Source organism: Macrobrachium nipponense, chromosome 39 (assembly GCF_015104395.2).
Source record: "Macrobrachium nipponense isolate FS-2020 chromosome 39, ASM1510439v2, whole genome shotgun sequence".
In the NCBI taxonomy this organism is placed as follows: Eukaryota; Metazoa; Arthropoda; class Malacostraca; order Decapoda; family Palaemonidae; genus Macrobrachium; species Macrobrachium nipponense.
In genome coordinates this window covers 33,613,937-33,636,040 of record NC_061099.1, presented here as the reverse complement: position 1 = coordinate 33,636,040, position 22,104 = coordinate 33,613,937, and the positions used below count along the sequence as shown (strand labels likewise).

The window sequence follows — 22,104 nt, the reverse complement described above, 5'->3', positions numbered from 1 at the left end:
TTCAGTTGCAGACCAGTCGAGGAGAAGTGATAGGGGTTGCCTATAGAACATGCTGTAAGAGCCCAGAACAGCACTGCTGGAGGATGCTGCAAGATCAGATCTTTGAGGAATTCAGTTTCAGACCAGTCAAGGAGAACAGTGATAGGAAGTGCCTATGGAACATGCTGCAGGATCAGCGCTTCGAGTAGTTCTGGCAGACCAGTCAAGAAGTGATACGGGGTGTGAGGATAGTCTTCATAAAACAACAATATACTGTCATAAGGTAGTTTTTCAGTTACTTTTACAGAATATTTATTAATTTGTTAATGCTTATTAGCTTCAGCTTTTACTAATAAATTAATGTAGTAGTCTAAATAAATAAATTAATGAATACATTGTAAACGTTACTTGTTTTGTTTGGTCCAGTAAATTATTGAATAATAATTAACTAAGCTCTGGATTATTAGCTAGAATTTGTTTTTATTTCTTGAAGACTTAGCTAGAATTTGTTTTTATTTCTGAAGACTTCACACTCCTGGTACTTGTATTCTGTAATAGAAAAGTTGCAATTAAATGGTTGAATTTATGACTGTATTGCACACTTTCGTTATTTATTAACCAGCAGCACCCCCTAAAAAAAATGGTTTGATTTGTTTGGTCCAGAAAATTATTTAAAATAAGGAAGCAAGCTCTGGACTGCCAGCGACAATTTGATGCGTTGTAGATTACACTCCTGGCTCTTGAAGTCTGTAACAGAAAAGATTTAGTTACTCTATTGTAACCACGGTACTTCAACAACCACATTAAAAATATATTAAAATTTTTAGTGTGGTTGTTGTTTTAGAAATCAGGCAAATCTTTGTTGAAACATTAAATTTAATCTCTTATCTTCTGTTTATTAGTGAATCTTAAGTTCTGTAATTCCAGCCTCCTTTACTCTTATTGAAATTCTGTAATTCTAGCCTCCTTTACTCTTTTATCTGAAATTCGGTAACTCCAGCCTCCTTTACTCTTGAATTCTGTAGTTCCTGCTGCCCTTTGCTCTTGAATTCTGAAACAAATGATTTATCAGAAAATGCTCCCAAATTACAAATGGTATTCATATTGATTAAATCTAACCACCAGTATAGTCTCCAAAAGCAAAATATATCTCAGAATATTTTTAAGAAGGCTTTTCTGCCTGTTACTCAGATCATTCTTGTGGTTAAAGAAAACTACATGTCTGTTAACGCAATAGACTTCTAAATATTATATACTACAGTAATTACTCTACTTATCTGTTACTCTTGAAATTAATAAAATCGTGGTCAACGAAAATTAAATCTCAATGAAAAATTAACTAATAACTTTACTACAGTCAGAAAAGTAGCACCTCGACCCATAGACTTCTGACCACCGAAGCATTATGATTATATTTTTGCTAGGCTACCATTTGTAGATGCGATACCTTGGGAAATAGTAAAATTGCTGTTGGCTGAAAAATATTAAAAAATACAGTTAACGCATACGCTATAGTGAAGGGTCTTTGTTACAACTAAATTTCGAGTCAGGCTTTGTGAGAAGTAGAAAAATTGTTGAATAGCTACTTTTCTGATAAGTAATCAATTGGTTACCGCGTTGCTACCTGCGTAGCCACAAACTTCTATATAAAGCACAGTATGTACGCTACTGTCAGGAAACTAGTATTGTTTGTTTGTTTGCATGGTGTTTTTACGTTGCATGGAACCAGTGGTTATTCAGCAACGGGACCAACGGCTTTACGTGACTTCCGAACCACGTCGAGAGTGGACTTTTATCACCAGAAATACACATCTCTCACTTCTCAATGGAATGGCCGAGAATCGAACCCGCGACCACCGAGGTGAGAAGCAAACACCAAACCAACCACGCCACTGAGGCGCTGAAAACTATTATTAAATCAAACCACCCGTGTCATGAGAGATTATGTCAAGATGGTAGCAACTGTTGGTCTATCAAGTGTGGCGAGCAAAGCCAATACAATAGCAGTTATTTACAAGCGAAAGAACAGTGGCGTGGTCAGTATGGTGTTGTGTATCACCTCGGTGGTCGCGAGTTTTATTCTCGTTCATTCCACTCGTGGGTTAGATATGTGTATTTCTGGTGATAGAGGTTCTCTCTCGACGTGGTTCGGAAGTCACGTTAAGCTGTTGGTCCCGTTGCTGAATAACCACTGGTTCCATGCAACGTAAAAACAACATACAACCTCTTACAAAACCTAAGTCAAACATTCGGGTAAAATAGCTGGTAGCGCTTCAAGCACCTCAACACTGTATTTGAATTTCATTCACCAGCCCTTTTCTTTGGCAATCTAACCTTTAATTCTTTCCAGCTGTTCAGTATGGTGACTGCAGAAGCAGCATTACAGGAATCTTGTCACCAAGTCCTGACCAGTAGCCCAGAAAAGTGATTTGATTAATTTAGGCTGTCGAAGCAAGCACTGGGTCATGTACCCATTCAGCGGTAGAGTGTAAAAGTTGTCTGAATAGTTCAACAGTAAGTTACAGATCCAGCAAGTCAAGGATACAATGTACGTACAGTGAAAAAGTTCTGAGTAGTTCAACTGTAAGGTACGGATCCAGAAAGTCAAGGATCCAATGTACGTAGTACAGTGGAAAAGTTGTCGAGTTGTTCAACAGCAAGGTACAGATCCAGAAAGTGAAGGATACAGTGTTCAAGGATTTAAACGAAACTAGGAAAATAACCCAGAGTTGCACTACTACATAATAGGGGGTGCTAGACAGTTAGTCTGAAATCTGGATAAAGGCTGAAAAGTGGGTTCTAGGAAGGGGCGCTGAAATACCCTTCTGCAATTCCTACAGTGCACCAAGAGGTCAACTGGCAGCACTACCCAACTATGGGGGAACATAAAAACGACCCGGTTAATTGGTATTTGGTGCAGTGAGTAATGTAGGCTACAGAAGTGGAAGCAAGAGTGAAGAGCAGTAACCTTATTTGGTAAATGAAAAAAAACATAAATGAAGCTACAAAATAGCTAAAAATCCATCATGAACAATACTTCGTTTGAATCTTAATTAGTATGTAGAAGCTAAGTTAAGTACTCATTCATGTTCATTCTGTTCAAAAATAAGCGAGGAAGTCGGAAAGTTAAAAGAATGTGAATATTAGCGATCTACGTAGTAAGGATCATACATTCTATCATAGATATCTATTCATCCAATAATGCACTGAAATGAGCGTTGGCTTTAGTTGAAACTGTTCTTAGGCCAGCACAGGTAGCATGTAGTTGAGTTGAGTATGAATATAGAATTTAGGCCAAAGGCCAAGCACTGGGACTTATGAGGTCATTCACAGCAGAAATGGAAATCGTCAGTAAAAGGTTTGAAAGGTGTAACAAGAGGAAACCCAGGCAGTTGCACCATGAGTGTTAGGAGAATATGAAAGGAGGTACAGCAAAAAGAACGAAAGTGGTTGCAGTTAGGGGCCGAAGGCACACTGCAAAGAACCTTAAGTAATGCCTACAGTGCACCGCATGAAGTCACTGACGGCACTACCCCCACCTTCGGGAAAAGGTAGCCTGCAAGTGAGATTAAGGAGAAAGATTCTGGACGAGGAGAATATAAACAGTAAGCTTAATAGCGCCTCAGTGGCGTGGTTGGTATGGTTTTTGCTTGCCACCTCGGTGGCCGCAAGTTCGATTCTCGGGCATTCCAATGAGGAGTGAGAGATGTGTATTTCTGGTGACAGAACGTCACTCTCGACGTGGTCGAAGTCACGTAAAGCCGTTGGTTCCGTTGCTGAATAACCACTGGTTCCATGCAACGCAAAAACACCATGCAAACGAACAGCAAACAATAAGCTTAAATGTCAAAGGAGCAGTGGCAAAGAAACAAAGGCTGCACTGCTAAACTATGAGACCGATTATCTGCCTTAGCCTAAGAAAGTTTCGACCTAAGAAGCGAAGTAAAGCAACGTCATGTTGCCCAACAATATGACTTATATTATTCACTGACCTAAACAGATAACATTGGCTAAAACGTAAATACCAGAAACCTAACAGCAAGAGAACCCAAATCCGACAAAACTACCTAATCTTTTTCAAGAATACAGTTTTCAACAGATCGGGAAGACGGACTCCATGCAGTAACCACTTCGCCAAAACGAAAGGACTTATACCGCTGCTGCCGACAGATTTTCTAGGGATAATACTGCACTAGACATTCGTCAAAATATGGTATGTAAAATCTATTAAATCTAATATGGTATGTAAAATCTATTCGTCACAAATAAGGAATATATAAATATATATATACCGTACTTGATATAAACATTATAATCTTGTAGCAGTTTCATTAAGGGTTCAGTTAAATGAACTTAGAAGTCCCATTTTTAACCTCAAATGCGCTCTTAATAAAAAAAAATTACACACACACACACACACATATATATATATATATATATATATTATATATGTATATATATATATATATCCATATATATATATATATATATATATATATATATATACACTTATAACTGAATCCTTGTGTATAAATCTCCATACTTGAGTTGTATTCCATACAGTCGTCTCCCAACAGCATGCTTATTTGGTCTGCTGTCCATCTGTAAAAAAATAAAATAAAATAAAATAAAAATTACAATCACTGAAAAGCATACATTTCGCAGAAACGGTCAGCATCTAAAATCCCCATTTTGTAAATTATTCACTTAAAAATCTGTCATATATCTGCTTTAGCATTATGGTTCTTCATTGTGTTCTGTTGGATTAACTTTGCCTTCAAGTAATTCAAAACACAGTATTATAGTACTCATGTATTATATACCATTAAACAATTATAACTACCAGAAACTGCTTTCATAACATGAACTAAGGAATAATCCTTATACATTCCAAACACGATACACGTCACTTCCAGCATACATCATTTCACATATCAAAATGGTAATGACAATATCATGAACGTCTTCTTGGAATATGACGTATGTCCGAATGCAATGTACTCATCCGAAATACTGTACACAACTAACAATCAGTGTAAAACAGGTACTTCATAAATATTTTCTAGAACATTTGATGCGAATAATACTGGTGTTGAGATGAACGATAATTTTAATAAAAACTGTTGTTTTACTGTATATGATCATATTTAATGTGTTGTATTATCGTGTTGCAAAAATATGAACAGATGTCGTACTTAATAGGCAACAATGTTCTCAAAGAACTGAATGGCCGACGTCTATAAGGACCATAAACTCTTAAGGAATAACAACGCTTACGTTCATCATAAAAAGTACATGTTGGGAGGAAAATGAGCCATTAAATGATCTAGTATATACCATATTTTCCTTGTTTTGGTTAACCTTTTAGAAAATTCAAATCAAACATTTAAAAAACTAATTATACACTAAGCAGATACTTATTCTCCGATCATCAAATATTCTGACATACTAAAGCGAATAATTTCAAATACAGAGCGATCCATGTGCCTATTTGCACTCTGGTTTTGTTTACATTACAATCATCAGCTGATCACTGTCTTTAGTTGCCGAATGAACCTTTATTCGGAGAGGAGAGAAGTTTCTTTAGTAAACTATCAAATTTGGGTTTAAATATTGCAACTACTTTAATTTTAAACGCAGTAAACTAAATTTAGGACATGTCATTTTGGCGTTGCTTTTGCCTCCATATCGTTTCGAAGTCTGCTACTGTTATTTTCTTTAGCAACAACTACTACTATAATACCTGCTGCTTCAAAACAGTGGCTTGAAAACAAGCAAGTTTTTCACAACTGTAACAACTCTGCAAACGTGTGTTAGTTACGGTAAAACTGACATCGGCAAACAGCTGTTTTTGATAAAAATTGGAAGTATAAATGCTTTAGCATAATTTCTAAAGTTGAAAGCAATGTAAATTAATAAAAATAACAGTAAGGCGAGGGATGCCCAAGAGCGTCTGATTTGGGGAGAGAGAGAGAGAGGCGTTTAGATCCCGAGACGATAACCCTCAAATCTATATGCCATTTCACACCGATATATCCAAAGTACGATATACCACGTTATAGTTGTCTGAGATTAAGCTGGCCTTATGCCAACACGGGCTCTTGCCCCTTGTGATAACGATACGCTACTGTATTTCAATTCAGTGAAGAGCGATAACAGAAGCCTAGTGAATAAATGCACAGCGCCTAAATAATTGTGAAGGCAAAGCGAATAACTGTTCTAACAAATTAATCAATACCTGTACAAATTATATCTTTGGAGTTTTTATGGAAATTTAAGATCCTCCAGAAAATTAAACCAGACCCGAGTGCCTGTATTGACTAACCCAAAGACCCCCGCCATACATGCATGCTGCTTTGAAAACAGGCGAGACAAAATTGGTCGAAAAGCTCATGTCCCAGCGTCCCTGATACGAATAACCTGCATCCTATGGATAAGTGATTGTTTTAGTGGGTTATGAAATTGGGAGGGAACGGGGTGTGTTGGTACTTTGTAGTGGGGTTAAGAACATTATTATTGGAATACTGGGTAAAACCACCAGTGGAGTCGTGCATTGTGACAAACGTGTTAAAAGTTATTACTAACTATTTCAAGGCCCATGACACCCTCCTTTTTCAATATAACTAATGAACTAGGCTTCTGATTAATGTGAAACCGAAACCACCAGAGTTTGAGACACCGACCTAATTAAGAAAAATGGATTCAAGCATCTACTCCGCATTATTGTCTTACTTTATATCGAGAAATGTCATCTCAATTTTGTGGTATGGTGAGAACGGAAATTAAGACCTGGCAACTAGGCACAGAAAGGGGACGTGTGTCGACCATGGACGTGGCTCCGTGACGTTTACACCTGCCACGCCCCCGTTTCTGTATGGTTATGAAATAATATATAAGTTGTAGTGAATTATACTGTTCTTTAATGGAATCTAAAATACTGAATGGTTATTATGTTTGAATAAACTCATTTTTAGCTTCGCTTGTGTTTATTACTTAATTAATATGTAATTGTTACGAAAAAGAAGACAGAAAATAAAAATCTCGGATGGCAGTCGGAGACTCAGAGAGGTGATCGTGCTAGGGAAGGTACACTATGTTAGATACAGGCATTGACAAGGGCTCCTGCTGACACCTTGCGTACTGCCTACTATTGATATTTTATATCATGTCTAGAATGTTTCACCATTGTCCACAAGGTTGTCGTAATACTTTTGTGTTGCGACTCTTAACATACTACAAGAGGGAAGAAGACAATAATAAACTGAAGATTGGATTGAATAGGTTGGTATCATGTCTTGTTTAATGGCGTACCATCACAGACATGTATAGTTGAATATTATGCATTATCAGATTCTCTCTCTCTCTCTCTCTTTATATATTTATATATATATATATATATATATATATATTATATATATATATAGTATATATATATATATATATGTGTGTGTGTATATGATATATATATATATATATATGTGTGTGTATATGTATATATATATATGTGTGTGTATATGTATATATATATATATATATATATATATATATATATATATATAATATATATATATATATATATATATATATATATATATATATATATATATATATGTATATATCGAAATCCTATCTTGTGAAGTACTCTCCAAAACTAAGTTTCCGATGTGCCTTCAGGTAATATTCCTTCTTTCTTGAGTTCTCTTGTCAGAGTAGTAATTGTAAAGGTATCCTTTGACAAGAACTTGCTGTGAACATATCGACGAATTGTACCGATGGTAAAAGAGTCGAACACATCTTCAGCTGGCTGTGTGGAATGAGACTGTACTGGATCTGATGAGGGCGGTGCTAATGGTGATGGCGACGGAGTTCTTGATAGTGCTGGCGATGAGGGTGGTGATGGTAATGGGACTGTGATGGTGGTGGAGTTGGTTGTCCTGCTATTGGCCGTGAATGTATGGTGCGCCTGAACATCTGACGAACGGCATTCCTTGTCATATCCGTGACACCAGCAGCTCGGTCATACGGTCTGTTTGGGTAAAAAAATATTTGTCCTCGTGTAATTATCTATCGAACAACCTCTCTCTTTATCTCTTTATATATTTTTTACCCAAAACAGACGTATGACCGAGTTGCTGATGTCACGGATATGACAAGGAATGCCGTTCGTCAGATGTTCAAGCGCACCATACATTCACGGCCAATAGCAGGACAACCAACTCCACCACCCATTACCATCACCACCTTCATCGCCAGCACTATCAAGAGCTCCATCGCCATCACCATTAGCACCGCCCTCATCAGATCCAGTACAGTCTCATTCCACACAGCCAGCAGAAGATGTGTTCGACTCTTTTACCATCGGTACAATTCGTCGATATGTTCACAGCAAGTTCTTGTCAAAGGATACCTTTACAATTACTACTCTGACAAGAGACTCAAGAAAGGAAGGAATATTACCTGAAGGCACATCGGAAACTTTGTTTTTTGGAGAGTACTTCACAAGATGGGATTTCGATATATATATATATATACATATAATATATATACTATATAATATATATATATATATAGATATATATATATATATATCATATATATAGAGAGAGAGAGAGAGAGAGAGAGAGAGAGAGAATCTGATAATGCATAATATTCAACTATACATGTCTGTGATGGTACGCCATTAAACATGACATGATACCAACCTATTCAATCCAATCTTCAGTTTATTATTGTCTTCTTCCCTCTTGTAGTATGTTAAGAGTCGCAACACTAAAGTATTACGACAACCTTGTGGACAATGGTGAAACATTCTAGACATGATATAAAATATCAATAGTAGGCAGTACGCAAGGTGTCAGCAGGAGCCCTTGTCAATGCCTGTATCTAACATTGTGTACCTTCCCTAGCACGATCACCTCTCTGAGTCTCTGACTGCCATCCGAGATTTTTATTTTGTCTTCTTTTTCGTAACAATTACAAGTTAATTAAATAATAAACACAAGTGAAGCTAAAAATGAGTTTATTCAAACATAATAACCAATCAGTATTTTAGATTCCATTAAAGAACAGTATAATTCACTACAACTTATATATTATTTCATAACCATACAGAAACGGGGGCGTGGCAGGTGTAAACGTCACGGGGCCCCACGTCATGGTCGACACACGTCTTTCTGTGCCTAGTTGCCAGGTCTTAATTTCCGTTCTCACCATGCCACAAAATTGAGATGACATTTCTCGATATAAAGTAAGACAATAATGCGGAGTAGATGCTTGAATCCATTTTTCTTAATTAGGTCGGTGTCTCAAACTCTGGTGGTTTCGGTTTCACATTAATATGAAGCCTAGTTCATTAGTTATATAAAAAATGGAGGGTGTCATGGGCCTTGAAATAGATAGTAGGTAATTTTCATATAGTACTGTACTACATAGTGGCTTCCGTCAGTCACACACACGTGATTCCATTGGTCGTTTAAGACCGTCGAGCTGATGGCTCCCTGATAAATATACTTTTCATAGTACTTGTCTGTTTGCTCTGTCTATAGGAATACAAATACTGACAAAACGTTTGAAGTCTGCACTTTGGTTCTTTTAATGGTTCCTTTGTGATTTTAGACAATATAGTTCCTACCTTGTATAAAGCACTCACATGTGCAATGCTACCATTTCGCTTTATTGTGAGCTATGATCAAACCCAACCATGGGCTACCATAGGCCTTGTGCATAAAGTACTGATGCCTCTCAGTGTACCAGAAACTTGCTTGATCACCGCTACAATTCCAAACCTAAAGACGAGGGTATAAGTACTATATGCTGTTTGTTACCATTTTCGCTGTGAGATTAATCAAAACCATACTCTAATCACTGCCCAGTCAACACAGGAACAGTCCAGAAACCGGAGCGTTTACAGACTACTCAATTGACAAAGGACGCTACAGATAACGAGTTAATATGAAATAAATGCAGGTAGTCATGATGATCCCCTGGCTTGAGAGGAAGCAGAGGGGAAAATTACTAGGGACCGATTATGAAGATAAAGGAATAGTGAATTAGAATTGTAGTTCGGGCTATAGAGTATTCCTGTGGGTGTGTAGCCTCTACACACACACACACGTACGTGTTTGGATACTTTGTAGAAAGTAGTTCGTTCCCGAAAATAGAAAGGACCCGAGATGTATTTTCATTAACTCAAGTTTAAGTGGTGAATTAAGTGTGTATACCAGTTCGGTGAATAGTTACAATCAAACCTAATGAAGAAAAATTAACAGTATGGGAACAAGTTGAAATATTGAGAGTAGTGTTAGTATAAACGAAAAAAGGTATAGCTACTTAAGTAGCCTTGTTTACTTTTGGATCCACCCTAAAGATGGAACATAGAACTGGAATTGTATTCCAGTTTTCCGAACAATAATCCTGCATGAAAATTTCTCTTGCCACCCAGTTCTTTGACTTTAACGTTAGAAGTACCGGTAATTCTAGGCAATAACTCCGCATGGACTGCTAGGAACGATCCCACGAAAACTACAGCCACTAGGGATTGGGGGCGTCAAATGTATTTCACCGTGTTTAGTATTATCCCCTGGGGCTTATATACTATAGAACCCCCCAAAATAACGGCAAATTCTTAAAAAAAAAAAAAAAAAAAAAGCAACCCAAATACTATAGGAAACTGTAATTTCCAAAGAAATATCCGACGCGAAGTTATTACCTAGATCTATCAACGTAGTACCTTTTAAGTTCTACGCATCAAACCATGTCTTGATTTATTGCAAAAGTAACAAGGATAGGCTCCCTATCCTCGTTATTTTTGTAATAAATCAAGGCATGGTTTGATACGTGTTCAACTTAAAATGTACTTTGGTAGATCTAGGTAATAATTCCGCGTCGGATATTTCTTTGGAAATTACAGTTTCCTATAGTATTTGGGTTGCTTTTTAAAAAAAAGAATTTGCCGTTATTTTGGGGGGGTCTATAGTATATAAGCCGCAGAGGATAATACTAAACACGGTGAAATACATTTGACGCCCCCAATCCCTAGTGGCTGTAGTTTTCGTGGGATCGTTCCTAGCAGTCCATGCGGAGTTCCCTAGAATTACCAACATTAAAGTCAAAGAACTGGGTGGCAAGAGAAATTTTCATGCAGGATTATTGATCGGAAAACTGGAATACAATTCCAGTTCAATGTTCCATCTTCAGGGTGGATCCAAAAGTAAACAAGGCTACTTAAGTAGCTAAACCTTTTTTCGCTTATACCAACACTGCTCTCAATATTTCAACTTGTTCCCATACTGTTAATTTTTCTTCATTAGGTTTGATTGTAACTATTCACCGAACTGGTATACACACTACATACACCACTTAAACTTAGAGTTGATAAAAATACACCTCCGGTCCTTTTTATTTTCGGAAACGAACTACTTTCTACAAAGTATCCACACACGCACGTATGAACGCACGTACGTACGTAGAGGCTACACACCTTACAGGAAGAGTAACGTTTAAATTAGTCAAAGTAGTCACCTACTGTGTCTACCACATCACTTTTTATTTACCATGATGAACCCCTCTTATACTGGCTACCCTAGGGCCTTATGCACATATTAAAAGAAATTCCATCAGTATAAACAAAAACTCACTCTGATTAGCATCACTGCAATTATAATAAACCTACAGACGAGGTCGTGAGCTGTCCTTCGTCCCCTAAACCATATTGAGATCAACCTAAACCAATCACAAATGCTCAGCTGTCCATATTAAGTGTCCTCAAGGCTGATTTAAGCTAAACTGGAAAAGCTACGGAATTTGGGTAACACGAAATCTCATTTCATGCGCTCAAAACGAATCAAAGTTTGGGAAGACGGGAAGGGGTGAATTCTGAGCATCAAGTAATAAGTTTAATACTAGGATACACTCCCCTATCATTTTGCCTGCAATAAATCAGGGCACTGGTTCGATACGAAAACGAAAATTTCTCCTTAATTCTATACCAATGCTAACAGGTAGTTAATTATTTCTGGTGAGAAAACGCTGGCTAGAAGGGAAACTTTCCTACAGCAGTACTTGCTCTGTAGCCCGAACTACAATTCCAGTTTAGTATTCCTTTACCTTCATAATCGGTCCCTAATAATCAGGATGTATTAGTAGCGTACCTAAAGACATTAGCAAATAGCCTTGAAGATGCTTCCACGAACAAAAATCGCTGTTCACTAAGTTTTTTCTTAATAAATCTAATTTCAGTATCCTATGGCACTGCCTGTAACTGATTAATTTTTCTGAAGTGAATTAAGTTCTACTGTAATTGTTCTACAGTAAACATGGTACATACACTACATTCACTGGCCTAGAATTAAACATTGTTTGATGAAAGTACTAAGTATGTAACACTTATTTTCTTCGAGAACTTTTTATACACAAGAGATAAGTCAACTCCTCTACTGTAACTAGTCTCAGTAACTTTAGGACTTATATCAGTTAAACTAAATGCTTTGACAGCTGGTCTATTTCAATGTACAATACCTTAAGAGATGCTTCAAATGTAATCTGCATAACTAAACTACAACTCATGTTCAAGGAGGAGGAAGCTAAAGTTTTTTGTAAGGAACTGCGTCAATTTCGTGCACATTTACGAATACTCAAGAGTTTGACGAAAACAATCTCTCAACACCAACAATCAAACTTTAAGTCAACGATATTCCCCTGTTAAGAGTTTCGGCAGAGATCTCAAGTTCTGTCCACATTATGCAGCTTCATCCTACAATCTTCACTAGAAATAATTTGAAGTTCCTCTTCAAGATGCTTCAGAACAAACAATTCTTTGTTCCAAGATAGTAGTGCGACCGTCAGGGTTTATCGAGTTTCCACAGTTATCCATTTGCCCGGACAGGAATCTGGAAATCGAAATTAGAACTATGACTATTGAGGGCAGGAACTGAATTGAAAACAGTTCTGAGTAAAGTATCAATGCAAGAGGGCACAAACTATTAAGTATGACTTCAAGTAATCCCTTGATTACACGTGAATAATTCGCACTTCCGAGCAAGAAATTTCAGTGGAGGAGTTCACCTCTTAAAACTATAACAAAACATTGTTCTTAAGCTTTAGGTAAACCAAACGTTTGTATCTAGCATTCAAGATATTTCACGCTTTACTGACCCCTGCTACCTCGTAACCAGATCCTTGTAATTTGTATTAAGACACTGCAAAAAGAACTTTCGTATGTTCAACACCTAGACTAAGTTGCAACAAGGCCTATGAGAAAACTTTAATAAAAATTAAAGTTATGACGAATGTAAGTTATTCAAAGTCAACTACGAACAAACAGGTAAAACAAGGTCCCCAAAAGTAAAGGGTGGGATTTTTTAAAAGTAAAAATTAATATGCAAAAGTTAAACATCTACAAAGGTTCTACAAAGTGTATCCAGCAGCGCCATGTTATGGGTTTGGGATCCTCCAAATAAAACGGGAAAAAATTGAAAATTAACATGAAATAAACCTAAATTTGCTACAGAATTAGATGGACAGCCCGCTTCTAGAAGTAAAGGATAAGCAGAAAAATGGAGGCGGTTTGAATAAGGGCGCATTGACGAGGTTCCAAATGCGATGACCCCGAAAACATTGAAAAATCATGTTTTCAATGTAATACTCGACCGAACATTAATGCCTTATCAGAGATTTGAACAATTACAAAGGTTCAATAACACATGGGGATTTTTAAATAGCCTAAAAAAATCGGTGATAAAAATAAATTCAAAGTAGTACGTCAAGGTTGAGAGGATACGTCGAAACCAAGAAAATAGTAATCCAGGCACGTACCCAGTTTTTTTTTTTATGGGGTGTATTTTTGTTTTCTCCAAAACTGGACCTTTTCTTCTGTAAATGTCATTGCATATATACTATACTCGGTTTTTTTTCCATCTGTCCATCCGCCTGTGGTGTTTGCGTATGGTAACACTGCGTCCCAAGCTTTAGATAGTTACATTCAGCTTACATTCAACATTAATAACAATATCCTATTTCGAATATTAACGGTGCAATTCGCATACAGTAAATCTTAAAACACTTTTCAGTTGCAAATGTACACCCAGATATCCTTTTATTTACCTAAAACTTACACATAGCGGAACTAAATAAAGCCCAGGACGCAGTGTTAGCATACGAAAACACCACAGGCGGATGGACAGATGAAAAAAAAAAAAAAAAAAAAAAAAAAAAAAAACAGAGTATAGGTATATACAAGATGAAATACTTGAGAATACGGACTTGAAAATATGGTTCAGAGACAGGAAGAAGTTACAAGATGCTGCCATACCAAATCTGAGAGTTGCTCAAGAACAATGCTTACCATACCTAACACTGTTTTAACGGGAGGGAGAAACTTTAGGAAACAAAGGCCTATAAATACATACTCACGGCCGTCCATAACTCAAAAGATTAAATTCTTTGGGAATTTTGTAAATAGAAAATGGCCGTGTGTAAAGATTGATACAGAAAACGCGTGCGACAAAAAGATTTGCAGATCTATAGGTTAGAAAAAACATTGTTTTCGGTAGGATATTGAATTTTTTTTTCAGCATTTGTTCGTGTTTTTGATTTGGATAAAATTCGTTACGGCAACATTTCATATTAATGAGAACTTCGGGAATTTATAGTAAGTTTCTCAGTTTGTTGAGATTCTGTACGGATTTGACTGCTGAGTTGTGCTCGTTAACGGTTTTAACTCAAATATTTTATTTGCTTTTTGTCTATACCATGGACGTCGTTAATTTGTTGCAAGCTGTCCAGATACTATTTTTTTATGTATTATTGTTCATTGTTAAAAATGTTAATTTATTCACAGAAAAATAGAATACCAGTAAAAAAAAAAAAACATCAGTTTGGGTGCAGCAACAACTTAGAAAAACGGAACGACAAGTATGGCTTGACACTACAGTAATTTGAATGTACGTACTAAAATTAGACAAGATTTAAACTAATGTTAATAACGGGATTCAGGCGGTTGGTCTTTTCAGAATTATAGCTCTCCAAGAGTATAAACCCAAGAAAAAAAAATCCGTCACTATTATTACTGTTGCGGTCTTGGTTAGGTTAGGTACAATCGGACGATACGGCTTCTAGCTTGCAGCTACATACAAGCAGCCTATATGAGCAAAGATATTTTTGAAATGTGCACTACCATGAAGCCAATTTAATCGATTCCCGACAGTCTAAGAATATGAATAGTTAAGTGTTTCAAGGATACTTTATAACTTTTGGGGGCATTCTTAGTACTGCACGTATATCTTCTGACATTAACTGCTGTAGGCCTGTTAACTAATATATTTGGCTATAGATGCAGTTTGTCCAACGGATTAATAAAGTTACTACTGCACCAACGATTAACTAATGCGGTATGCTAAAATACCGCAATTTTAAAATGAACACGACTGCAAGCACAAAATAACGAGGAACCGTCTATACTAAGCATCGCATGACTATTGACACTAGACCGTGCGTAAGACCAGGGAAACCTGAAGGCTGAAACAACCGGCTCATGATTAAGAGGGAAATTTTATAATTTAATATAAATGCAATAAAATCTACAAATGACTAAAATTTGTCAGTCCACTCGAGCAAGGTAACCTAATCTGAAAAGGGTAAAGTCCATTATACACAACTGCTCTAGCACATTTCAACGACTAACGAAAATTAAACTTTAAATTGACATCCCACATTCATTTTCTGTATATTGTATATGGGAGTCCCTTACTGCAGCGGTGTGGATATCAGGAAAGGTTGTGATTCATTTCAATATGGCAAGACCTTAAAAAAAAACTGTAGCACATAATCATAAGATAATGTTTGTTTGTTCGTATGGTGTTTTTACGTTGCATGGAACCAGAGATTATTCAGCAACGGGACCAACGGCTTTACGTAACTTCCGAACCACGTCGAAAGTGAACTTCTATCACCAGAAACACACCTCTCACCCCTCAGTAGAATGCCCGAGAATCGAACTCGCGGCCACCGACGTGGCTAGCCAAGACCATACCGATCACGCCACTGGAGCGCTTCATAAGATAATGCTAGAGCCGTTGGGCACAACAACACCACAGAGATGTGTAAACCTTGGTACACTCGACTCCATATCTATGGTAGGTTACACACTCGCGGGACAACTCACGCCGTTAGGCCCTTTTCAGCTTTCACACTATGCGTTTTGTTGCTGCAAATAGATGCGTTCGCCGCACCGCAGAGCTGCAGTGGATTTTTAAATGTTGCCGCAAACAGCTGTGGAATCAACGACATTCGCGACTTGTCAATATTGTCTGTAGCGGGAGAATTGTTTATGCAGAGTCGTGGTGGTTTGTACTGTAATGATGGAAATAATTCATTTAGCATTTATGACAGTACTCATGGAAATTGGTGGACTGGAAAACCGAATTGGTTTTCATCTTATCAAGATGTTAAGTTAGCCACTCGAAGTTGAGATTGTCTATGATCGAGTGTATGTACGTAAGTACGTAACTGTAACCAAGTGCGCAGTTGCAAAAGCTGAAATCTCTCTGTTCGAGACGAGTACAGCAACGCTGAGGAGAAACGAATGTATCTCCCCTTATATTCATTTGAAATTGTCGTAGTTTATAATGTATATGTTGCCATAACATTTGGTAGTGCTTCTTTATACTTTTACTTTGATATAACTACCAATTGCCAAGAATTGTAATGGTACTGTTACGTAAGTTGCACCATGTTGAGCTTGCATGTTGTTGCAATTGTACCATCAATTAAATGTAGGTTAAGATGTGAATTAGTCTTCCATATGTTTATAAAAATGTCAGTTCTAGAGTAAATTCCACCCATGTTATGCATATAAAGTCAGGCTAACTGCGATGTGTAACAGTAAAGTTAGGCATGAGTAGCATAGCCTAAAGGCCTAACGACTGCATGCTCTTTGGCACAAGATTGCCGTCCTAAATAAACTGTTTGTATTACAGGGAACCAGTATAGGGGCCCAATGTAAGAACCAGTATAGGGGCCCAGTGTAAGAACCTGTATAGGGGTCGAGTGTAAGAACCTGTATAGGGGTCGAGTGTAAGAACCTGTATAGGGGTCCAATCTAAGAACCAGTATAAGAATCGGTGTTGGTTCTAACTGGTATTGAAGGAGAACAGCTAGGAATAAGCTGCTTTTACAATGCATCCACCTACTGTTAAGAAGAAATATTCAAAAAAACCAGGGAGCCAGCCTTTCCCTCAACCCTTATTACAACAATGAAGATTCGACCGTCTCCGACGTCAAGTACCGGTTCCAGCTAAGGATAGGCCAAGAAGTATAGTAGCCTAGGCCTATGAGGTACCTTTATATTAGCCTATGGTTTGAAGTGTTTTGTATAGGCTAGTCTGAGTTAATTGTCCTAAAATGTATGGTAGCCTCCGAATGTCTAAGTCAGGACAATTGACACATCAGTACTGTATACATATGCAGTATAGTAAATACATGAGTCATAAGGATATCACATTAAGAGATATTTATACTCTTACAGTACGGTCAACCACAATGGATAAAAGAGAAGGTTCATTGTACTTTTATTGAGCGTATTTAACGAGGAACAATAGAGAATGCCGAATCCATCGGGTGCACTCTTTGAATGCACAGTTAGGCGCATTTGCCACGTTATTTGAGGATCTAAAACAGTATGGCAACAACTTTTCCATTTACATCCGTATGTCTAAAGATCATTCGAGGCACTGCTGTGGCTGATATATACCATAAGTTTCTTAGGCAAACTAGGATATGCAGATATAGTCAAATTCCGAATTTTGTAATCTTCGAGTCTATTATTCCATAACACTGGCTTCGTCTCCACTATAGATGTAGGGAGATCTATGTCGATGCCACTTTCTATTATAACAAGACGTACTACTTACCATAGATATAAAAGCCTAGATGCCGCATCGGCCGGCCGGACATACCACAGATATAAAAGCCTAGATGCCGCATCGGCCGCTAGCTGAATAGGCTGGCGCACGTCATCAGGCCCGCCATCTTGGCGCGGTAATCAAACAATGCAGCAGGCTGCAGTCTATGAAGTTTTTTCGCCATTGTTCGCTTAATATTGCACGGATTTTCTTGTCTGATGGCTCGTTACAAAGCTTACATAATTCCCTACAAGGATCTAATAAAATAAAGTTGTTCCTTATTGTTTGAAAGTTAACTTGCAATGACTTTGTTTTAGCAGGTAGGGGGAAGGGGGCTAGTTGTACACAAATGTTAATATTTACCCATAACTATTGCTGTAAACAATAATTTGAAATGCTGTGATAAGACAGCCTACGAAAAAAAATGGTTAAAAACAATATTTGTTTAAGGGCCATTAGGTCAATAGGGTAAATCGTGTATGTTGGACACTAATTTGATGTTTCTAGATTTCTTTCACTGCATTATAGCTATGTAATATTAAAGTGTTAATCTGGTCCTTGTAATAAGAACTAAATGGCCAAGCAAGGCACAAAATGAGTTTTTGTTGATGTTTTGATATAGCCTGCTAATTTCATATCAATGTATATAGATTATCATTACAATGTAGTATCATTAAAACTGTTGGAAACAGCAATGAAAAAAAAACTTGTTTAAACTGCTGGGAATATTTATAAATAAATGCACAGATGTACAATAAATGTTATATATACATTCAATGTAAGAACAAATATCATGAAAATAAATCATAGTGCAATACATTTTGAGAGTTGTTACTTCAAAGTATAGGCTTAATGACCCATAAGGCCACCCATAGCTTTAAATTTACATGCGTGACCAAACCAATGAACAGTTAGCTGAAAAAAAATTAGACTGGCCTTATGATTGTGGCCTAGGCTGAAAGGCTCGGGGTGGGGGGGGGGGGGGGCGTACTATGACTGGGTATACAGGGTTGCTCGTCAGGATTGGCTCATTTTGGCAATTTTGGTCTAGAGATGGGTCCCCTTCTGGAAGGGTAGAAGTATCGAGATGGCCCAGGCCCTTATCTCAAATAAGGTATAATAATTTGGGTCCTTGACAACACAGGTCTAGAGATGAGCTACATTGAACTGTTAATGCTTGCCATAATGATATATCCTAGTCTAAGCAAATTAAAGGTAGTTTTGTGAAAAATTTAAGTTTATATAATTATTTCACCATATAAAATTAGGTCTAGAGATAGGTCACTTTTGCCACTAGACGAGGTCTCTTGACCCCCCTAAATTTTCCAAAGCCAGGTCTAGATGTCAGAATTCACTGAGGAGCATCCCGTTCCAAAAAACTGGAAGAACCCCCACCCCCCCAGGCTCAAAGGAGCAGGCAGAGATGCAAAGGCTAGATAACACAGAAATCCTAGTTATTCTAGGGCCTACTGTAGTTTATTTTAGGCTCAACCCTACAGTTTTATGACTTAAACTTGTAGGCCTGTGCCAAAAATTATATTGGAGTTTTTGTTTTTAACAGAGCTTCGAGAGACAAAGATTTTACTTAAGTTGCACAGATTCATAGCTGTAGGCCTACTTCAGTAATCTGTCTTATCACAGCATTTCAAATTATTGTTTACAGCAATAGTTATGGGTAAATATTAACATTTGTGTACAACTAGCCCCCCTTCCCCCTACCTGCTAAAACAAAGTCATAATTCATTGTAGGGAATTATGTAAGCTTTGTAACGAACCATCAGACAAGAAAATCCGTGCAATATTAAGCGAATAGTGGCGAAAAAAGTCATATACTGCAGACTGCTGCATTGTTTGAATTACCGCGCCAAGATGGCGGACCTGATGACGTATGTCTGACCGGCCGATGCGGCATCTAGGCTTTTATATCTATGGGACATACGTCATCAGGTCCGCCATCTTGGCGCGGTAATTCAAACAATGCAGCAGTCTGCAGTATATGACGTTTTTTCGCCACTATTCGCTTAATATTGCACGGATTTTCTTGTCTGATGGTTTTAAACATGATTAAGTACCAGTATTTAACAAAGATTTCATCAGTTGAATGAAGAGACAATGTACTTTCATTCATACTACATATGTGGTATGAAATTCAACAAGTCCCAGTAGATAATGATTTTCATGGGATATATATTTGTTATTACGCCTTATCCCTGAATTTCCCGGGCCACGCCGATAAGTGCGTGTGACAAGCAAGATGTTAAGACGTCCATTGAACATAATGGTTCACTGGCCATCACATGCATCCGCGTCGACGCAGAAGCCTAGTGGTACCACGCGCATGTTATGCGGCAACGCAGCGGCAATTTCACGCACACGCAAGATGTGAGCACGACCCTATAAGATGTAGTATAAGTCAATGCTCTCTGCGTCGCCGCAACGCAGCGAACTGCGTTGGCAAAACGCATAATGTGAAAGGGCCCTTACGGGATCAAGATGAGGATAACTTAGGCCTACAATCTCAAGCACTTGAGAAATCTTGCAAGAGCTTTTAAGCTAGAAACATCGGAATTTCGTAATGCTATTGTTGGGACTGAAATGTTACTGTAAAGAAATGTTTGACGTGGCATTTAAATCTTAGTTAAATAGATTTAAAATTGGTTAGCAACAATACTACCACTAGCTTAGATATACTAAATTTAGGGTAGATCTAGGAAATAACTCCGCGTCGGTTATTTCTTTGGAAATAACTGTGTCCAATAGTATTTGGGTTGCTTAAGAATTTACCTTTATTTTGGGGGATGTCGACTGTAAGTAACCCCTAGGGGCCAGTAATGAACACGGCGATATACATTTGACGCCCCCAATCCCTAGTAGCTGTCGTATTCGCGGGAACGTTCCTTGCAGTCCGTGCGGAGTTATTGCCTAGAATTACGGTCGACGCCCAAAATATTACAGCAAATTCTTAATAAGCAACCCAAATACATTAGAAAATTGTGATTTCCAAAGAAATATCCGACCCGGAGTTATAACCTAGATTTACCAAATAACTACTTGGATAGCTACGAGCAGACCCATGATTATAGTCCAAAAGAGTAAAATGATCCCAATAGACTATTACCGGATTCATATTTTCCTTTGTATCCAATCCAAAAAAGCCCAGGGCCTGTTTCCCACACTGGTTCGGTAGTGTTGGGGGGGGGCCGAGGTGCTGTTTGCAATTAGTTAAATTTCAGAACAAATGTAAAATTCAAGATCTCACAAGAAACCGTAAAAAATACGTTTTTCAATGTACGGAATTTCGTTGTAAAAGAAACATTTGGTGTATCCTGATTATGATGTTATATAGTACTCTCAAAAATTCCCTGCATGATATTAAGGGCCACTTGGTTGATCGTTACTTTAAAAAATGCCAAGAAAAGTAAGCGAATCTGAACCCAGTATGGTTTGGCCAGACAAGTTGCATTTTTCATTTATAACTATAGAATCATGACCTGTAGTAAACCTAAAGAAATAATTTTCGCTGTAGGCATCTAAAAACCGAACTTGTATGGCTAGTACTTGGAACATTCTTCCATGAGCTCTTCGCTTCCTATCAACAATTCACGAAAAAAAAGTGAACACAGCTGTTCTATGAAAATAATCTGTAACGAAATACATTAAACGACATCAAAATTTCTTTATTCACCCAAGAAGACCGCTGTATCCTTACCGTGTGAAAATAACGCAGGTGAATGTCAACCGATGCTTCTACAGTCTACCGGCACTGTCGTTCAAATGGACTAGAATTTCTTTATAAGTTTTGACTTCTAGTTCTGTAAATCCTGTCAGCCAATCAGAGGTTGCCATGAAAGTGGATCCAATTTCCACCATAGGCCACAAACAGAAAAAAAATATATAAAAAGGCTAAAGGACTATAATAATTACTTTTATACACAGAAAAATTCATGAACACATTTGTTACTCCTAAAGAGTAATTTTTCAGTTAGATCTCTAGATAATTTACTAGATAATTAAACAATTGAAACACGACAATATCTGGCGGCATCTGCGAAAAAAGAAAGAAAATAGGTTATCATTGGTGGGGAGAATGGTAAAATTTGCCCTCTATCTCTGTATTAGCAAAAATATAATAACTGCATTGATACTATTTAATCAGAGAATTTCTGCTGAAATTAAGGACTTCAGTATATCACAACATAAATTTTAGTAAAACAAAATGCCTGGTTTG

General features: G+C 37.4%; 1 long non-coding RNA gene across 1 annotated transcript; it reads right to left on the bottom strand.

Annotated features, from left to right (window-relative positions):
• Window positions 1-388: 388 nt before the first annotated feature.
• Window positions 389-21,697, bottom strand: LOC135210283 (uncharacterized). The gene is made up of 3 exons (XR_010313487.1): window positions 21,586-21,697; window positions 4,523-4,581; window positions 389-528 (listed from the first exon to the last, which is right to left on the bottom strand). It is a non-coding gene; the product is annotated as an uncharacterized LOC135210283 (long non-coding RNA).
• Window positions 21,698-22,104: the final 407 nt, after the last annotated feature.